Consider the following 7295-nt stretch of genomic DNA (forward strand, 5'->3'; position numbering starts at 1 on the left):
ATAAACTAAAGAGCCTTAGTTCAGCTGGGAATTCAACATTATGGTATTTGGTTTGACTTTCAATCCTCATATCCCATTATATCCCCTTTCTTTAAATTGAGCTCATTTATGCCATTCTGGCCACTGGGTGCCTGTCATGTTCCCTCAACTGAAGTATCCCTGATAAGTCAGGATTTAAGCCAGATCTTGTTTTTCTCTACTTCCTCTGGCCACATAAACCTTTCTCTCCCACCCATCCATGTAATGGACTTCTGCCTTTAAACCAGCATAAAAAGCAGAGGAGGATTGAGGAGGAAAGGGAGCCAATCAGAGTCTGCTTTGATGCCTCTGATCACAGAAGCAGAGTCAGCAGTTAACCAGGACTTGCATCAGCACAGATTTTGAGAGGAGTACCAATTTTGTGTGTTTAACACGAGTCAAGTACTTTTACATACACTTTCTTGTTAATGTTAATCCTCATAATGACAAAATGAAAGGCAGTTTTATCTCTGTTTTATTGATGAGATAACCAGCTCAGAGGGATTAAGAACAAGCCCAAAGATCACAGAGCTAGTGAGAAGCTGGGCCAATTTCTGAACCTAGAAATTTCTTATTTCTGTCTCTGGTTTTTTTTTTTTTTTTTTTTCACCAGATTGAAATTGTTCTAATCAGTTCACATCCAGCAGTTGTCTTTTCTCTTCCTCTGTCCTGCAATCCTATTATTTGATTGATTTCTGGTTTCCTCCATTAGACGATAAACACTCTTGAGGATATGGAATGTGTCTTCTTTATCTTTCTATTTCCCTTTTACTGCCGCCAAAGAACCAACACAGTATTTCATGAAGTGGGCATAAGTAATCATCTCTTATACAGAAACAAATGTATTTTATAGTATATGGGTCAATATTTTAAAGATATAATACGTTATATCTTGACTTATCTTGATTAGAACTACTGTCTGAAGCTCCCCAATATGAAAATCAGTAGCAATCATGGCATCCATTCTCTACTACACCCTGCCTTATAGTCATTACAAATGCAATATATTAATTTTTTTTTCTGCTCTTGCTTTACTACTGTGCTATCATTACTTATTTTCTCCTTAATTTTCTGGAATATTGTGTCAGCAGGTTAGTGGCTATACTCTCTAGTGCAAGCTGTCCCCTCAACAATCTAACAAGTCAATGAATTTATTGCTAGGTATTAAAGCAGTCTCAGTTTTGTATTGAATGTGACACTAGTTTTTACAAATGTTCTAACCTGAGAAACTCGCAAATACAAAGAAGATCAGTAAATACAAATTACTATTCATCACTGACTCAACAAAAATTGATTGGATCAATACTAATAATTGGTGGTTTTAATTATCTTATTACTCAACATTTTGAACTTAAAAAAAAAAACTGCATCAGATTTAGATGGTTGAATCTGGGTATCTAGAAACTAGCCCTAAAGATTCACTCTCTCTGATCTGACCTTCTATTAGTCCCACCAAACATTCAAATTTACTCTGGCATCTTCTGAACGCCTGGAAAGATTTGAACGCAAAAATGAATACTTTATCCTAGATAATTCATTTTTGATATTGGGCTTTGGTTGCTGCAAAGAAGTTTTTGAAGTGTCTTGCATGTCTATCCTGTACAATTTAGTCCACAGATAACTGTAATATGGGAAAATATCTAAAGTGAATGTTTTAGAGAAATAATACCTTTTTTTGAACAAGTCAAATTGCCTGTCCTTGAGTCTTTTTATCCCTATGGCATGTCAAAACACTGCAATATTCACTGACCTTTCAAAGTTTGTAGTTCTAGCTCTTTTAGTAAGCTTTTGAAATTATGTAATACTCTGTACTACATTTTACCTTTTGTACTTGTAATTCATGTGAATCATGTTCACTGCACCTTATTTTTCCTTTTTCCATTTCCAAGTTATATAGGGAGATATTTCAAAATCTTCTCCATTTGAGGAAAAATGTCAAAATATGTAAGTTATTTGGAAGGAAAAACAATGAGATGTTTAGTTCATATTTTCTCTGGCTTCTCATTTATCTGGTCAGTGGAAGATTGTGGAGTTCTTATTGACAAGGATGTTATTTGGGCATTCCAGCAATATTATCTGTGAAAATGTTTTATTGCTGTAGATGTACTCAGGTGAAGGATACTCTGCTACATTTAGGATATGCCAAATTAATTGCACACCAATTAATCTGCGATTTGGAGAAATCATTATTAGTTACAACACATTGCTTCTTCGATGAGAAGAATATGTGTATGACATTTGCTGTCTGCATACCTCAGTAAGGACATGCATCATAGTACATTTGGCAGCATCTGAGAGAAATGATACATTTTAAAGCAATTCTATAATGTGGCACTATAAATGTCTGCAGGTGTCTCTTTGGAAATGTTACCTAGTTACTGAAGCTAATTTCTTTGCATATAGCACCCCCTGCCTTCAGTAAATGAAAAACATATGTACAAAATAGCTTCAAGGCAGCTTGGTTTATGCAATAGTTGTGATGCTTAAAAGATGCTTTATGTCTTCTCGGCAAAACATAAGCTAAACAAAATAAAAAATTAAAGTGTGGAAAATAATGAAGAGAAACGGAGAACGCCCAGAGACAAAGACAAATCTAGAAAAAAGAAGAGACCTAGAATGAGTGTCTGTATGTATGTGCTCTGTGCATCTTCCTCTTACTAAGTTGGCTGGCATCTAGCTAAACAGGTAGGTCTAATATTTGGTCTCTGGAAAAACTGGCTGGAGGCAGAGTTCAACTGCAGCATCTCTTTGCATCCCATCAAATTCACTCACTGAAACGATAGCCTTTCTTCTCCATCCAAGCCAGAGTGACAGACAGCTGCAATTAGTAGCTGTGGGTAGAAGAATATGGGATTAAAAAATCAATGATTCAAGAAGGAGAGATTGATGCTGACACTTGCTGTCATGTCAGGGGACCTGCAAAAATGGAGCAGTATGTGAGAAGGCAATCTTCTCACTTTGATTTTCTTTAAAGGCATATTTCACAATGATTCTAAAAGGGAGAAAAAGAAAAGTGTGCAATGAAGGAGAAGAGGTGAGTGTATGAGTAGAAGGGTACTGGGGAGATTGTATCTTCACCGAAATGGTAAAAATAAAGTTCCACCCCTCTTCTCTCCACTTTCAACAACGTGGGTGGTATTAATTATTCTTGTAGTGTCCTTAGCCCAAACTGGAGGACACTCAAGTGTTGGGATAGTGGAGTTGGAGATCCAGTTGTGTGTAGCAGAAGGACACAGGATGGCTTTCTGATCATTGCCCCTGATGTCTCTCCTGGAGGCAAAAAACAGGTGGAAAACAGACATCAAGAGACAGAAATATAGCAAAGAGAGAAAAAGACACAGGAGAAAAAAAAAATAGGTCAAGACTTAAAAAAAAAAAAAAAAAAGAAAGAAAGAAAGACTAAGGAATTGTTTGACACATGACAGAAATGCAGGCTTGGAGAAAATCCGGTGCTTGAAGAGTAAAGCATTTGGGACAAAGGCTTTCATCATCAGTGGGGCTTCCCCAGTGCTATATGGCCATGGGCTCGGTTTTGCAGCACCAAGCAGGAATAGATAGAACAATGAATCCAAATAAAAACTATATTTTTGTTTGACATTACCTCTAGCAAGAAATAGTCAAATGGAAATCAATAGGAGTGTATGCTGTTATAATCCCTGAAACCTTTTCGGCAGTGTTGTTTGCTTACTGGGTTTCAAAACAATTCAAAATGGTAATTCTTAAAGCATCTACTTCACTGCTGCTTACATTTTTGACACAGCTTTCTACCGGGTTACTTTATTTGATTGCTTTCTTCATGTTATTCCTCCAGAATCACTACGAAACCCTCCCTGAATGCTCTGCCTGGAGTGAACCCTCTTCCATTCCTGCAAAGTACCTGGAACTCACCTCAGCTGTTGCACGTAGCATCCTGCAGTGCAGTCATCTTTCACCGAAAGTGAGTTCTTGTGATGTCACCAAGACAATGGCATAGGTTGTTCCTGACTTCACTCCACCTCTTCAGACGAACAACTAACATTGATTCAAGAACAAGACATCACTGAGAGAATCCTAGAACACAGAGGCGAGGCTAAAGCAATCCTTACACCACAGAGACCGAGACAGACTGTAATAGAAAGTTAAGGGAAGTGACCACACGTACAGTCTTCCCCCAAGGCCAACACAGCATCAAGAGGAGAAGTCTCTCCTAAGCACTAATTTCCTCCAGTGGAGAAAAAGAACCCAGGGGGACAACTAGCCCCAAATGAATGTGCTGGGTTCAACCATAAGGAATCTGACTGTAGGAAAAGGCAGAGAGGGGCGCACAACAACCATCACACAGACCTTAGTGGACCAAATTTATATCTGTATTTCTCAAGTATTAGTCCCAATTAGAGGTTTTGCTCATCTGTAGAACCAAGTCAAGGGTGCCCTCTGCTTAGGGAACTCTTCAGAGGGCAGACCTGGCTGATTCAGCCCCTCAAACAAGAAGTTTGGCTTAGCCTAGAGCCCCATTTTAACCCATTGTGAAGGGTGCCTTTTGACACCATCTGACCAAAAGGGTTAATAACAAGGCATCGAAGCTGTGTAGCTCAGCGGTGCTTGAGACTAGAGGCAGATGAGCAGAGCTGATTGTCTCAGAGCAAAGCCCTTACCAGGCACACTTTTCTCATATTGTGCACAGGCAGAGGAAGTAATTCATAACCAAGACTGAAGGTATCTCCCCACCCCTCACAACCAGAAAGTGTAATTGGAAAATTGAGACTTGCCTATAGAGGACTCTCCACTTCCCGCTTAGGCAAGGGAGCTGAGACATAGCCCCACCCACCATGGAGAGTGTTTTTCTAACCCCATAGACCAGTAGGGCTGGAGACAACTCCTGGATTTTGTGTAGCCCAGCAGCCCTTAAACTGAGTACTGGACAGGCTGAGCTGATAGCTTGCAGAGCAAAGCCAGTGGCTCTCCTGAGTCAGGAAACTTGGAATACAGGTCGGCTTGAATTAAGACAACAAAAAGCTTTACCTGCTTTGGATCTGCTTCTTCCACTGCACCTGGAAAGGAAGCCTAATTCATAGCCCTACTCACTGCTTAATACAGCCTTCAGCCTGTCAAAGCAGGAACCCTAACCAGAGCACATAGAAAGCTTCACAGATCATTCAACAGTCCTACGTATGGTGGCATTTGAACAGAGACTACAGCTCATGGCTTCCTCATCTGCAGATCAAAACTGGCAACTTCATGTGACCAGGGAATTTAGTGCACACTCTGGACTGATTTAGGTCCACAAGCAATGAACTGTATAGGCCCTGGGTTTTGTCTTTATGCTCTGTCAGGGCAGGAAAGCTAATTCATAGTCTCATCTACTACTCAATAGAGTACCCAGTCCCAACTATCTCGGAAGCCTGGCCAGAGAATCCAGGCAACCATGGAACCTATCTTAGAGCCTCATTTGCATAGGGAACCAAGCCAGCTGTCTTAGCCAACTGTTTGCAGCCAGTAGCACAACCACCATCCCTAGAACTCAAACAGTTGTGTTCCCCCAAAATAGACTATACTAGTAGGCCCCAATTGCCCAAGGACATTATCAGGAAACACACATAGAAATGAAAATTAAGCTGATGGATGAAGAACTGTCTCTGCCTTAGCAAACCTATAAAATTCTGTAAGAGAAACTTGATTATTCAAATTCACAGATGCCAACATAAGGAATTAAGGATCATGAAAAATTAGATAAATATGACACCATCAAAGGGAGTTTAGTGAATGACAAAAACAAACAAAAAAACTGACATCCAAACAAAATTAGGAGAGCAATGAATGAACAAAATGAGAAGTTCATCAAGGAAATAAGAACCATCAAAAACAAACAGAAACCCTAGAGTTGAAAAATACAATAACAGAAGAATTTAATAGAATCTTAAAAGTAAATGTGAGCATGCACAAGAAAGAATCAGTGACCTGGAGGATAGGATATGGGAAATTACTCAGTCAGAACAGAAAAAAAGAGAGAGAGAGAGAGAGGGAGAGAGAGAGAGAGAGAGAGAAAAGAAATAAAGAAATCCTATGAGAATTATGAAACACATGAAAAGAAACAGTATTTGCACTTGGGGAATTCCAGAAGGAGAAGAGAAAGAGAAAGGGACAGAAAGTATATTTAAAACAATAATAACTGAAAACTTCCTGAACTTAAGAAGAGAAATGAACATCCAGATCAGGCAATCCAAAAAATCCAAATAGGTTTATAGGACTACACTGAGACACATAATTAAATTGTCAAAATTCAAAGACAAAGAAAAAAAATTAAGAACAGTAAAAGAGAGTAGTTACATGCAACTTAAAAAATGTACAGCCTAAAACCATGAAATGGTTTTAGAATGAACAAGAATGAAACAAGAATAAAGCTTTTTCACATAGATCTTGGTAATTATTTTTTTTTTTTGTATATGACACCTAAAACATGGGAAACAAAATAAAAAAAGAAACTAAAAATCTTCCACACAGCAAAAGAACCCATCAACAAAGTTAAAAGACAATCTATATAGAATATGAAAAAAAAATTCCAAAGCATATATAACTTTCTGTATCATATATCTGATAAGGGATTAATATCTAACTATAAAAAGAACTCATACAACTCAATGGCAAAAAAAAACCCAGATAACCCAATTAAAAAGTAGGTAAAAGGCCTGAAGAAACTTTTCTCCAAAGAAGATATATGAGAAACAAAAAGTATATATGAAAGGTCAATAGGGGGATGCCTGGGTGGCTCAGTGGTTGAGCATCTGCCTTCAGCTCAGGGCGTGATCCCTGAGTCCCGGGATCGAGTCCCATATCAGGCTCCTTGCACCAAGCCTGCTTCTCCTGTCTCTGCCTCTCATGAATAAATAAATAAAATCTTAAAAAAACAAAAAACAAAAGAAAGGTCAATAGGAACATGAAAAGCTGCTTAACATTACTAGTCATTAGGAAAATGAAAAATAAAACCATGAGATATTACTTCATGCTTATTAGAATGGCCATCATCAAAAAGACAGGAGACAACAAATACTGGAATAGATGTAGAGAGAAAGGAACTCTTGTACACTATTGGTAGGATGAAAAAGAATATAAAGGATTCTCAAAAAATTAAAAATAGAACTACCATATAATCCAGCAATTCCACTTCTGGGATTATATCCAAATGAAACAAAAACATTAACTTAAAAAGGTGTCTGTCCCCCATGTTCACAAGCAGCATTATTTTCTATAGTTAAGAAATAGAAACACCCTAAATGTTCATTGGCAGATGAAGGGATAAA

The 7295-nt window shown here is 38.2% G+C and overlaps 1 long non-coding RNA gene across 1 annotated transcript; it reads right to left on the reverse strand.

The window, feature by feature from the left end:
• Window positions 1–536: 536 nt before the first annotated feature.
• On the reverse strand, window positions 537–5403 carry LOC112643150 (uncharacterized). The gene is made up of 4 exons (XR_003125666.3): window positions 5020–5403; window positions 3907–4029; window positions 1841–2849; window positions 537–789 (listed from the first exon to the last, which is right to left on the reverse strand). It is a non-coding gene; the product is annotated as an uncharacterized LOC112643150 (long non-coding RNA).
• Between the last annotated feature and the right edge of the window lie 1892 nt (window positions 5404–7295).

This window comes from Canis lupus, chromosome 38 (assembly GCF_003254725.2).
Source record: "Canis lupus dingo isolate Sandy chromosome 38, ASM325472v2, whole genome shotgun sequence".
Classification (NCBI taxonomy): Eukaryota; Metazoa; Chordata; class Mammalia; order Carnivora; family Canidae; genus Canis; species Canis lupus.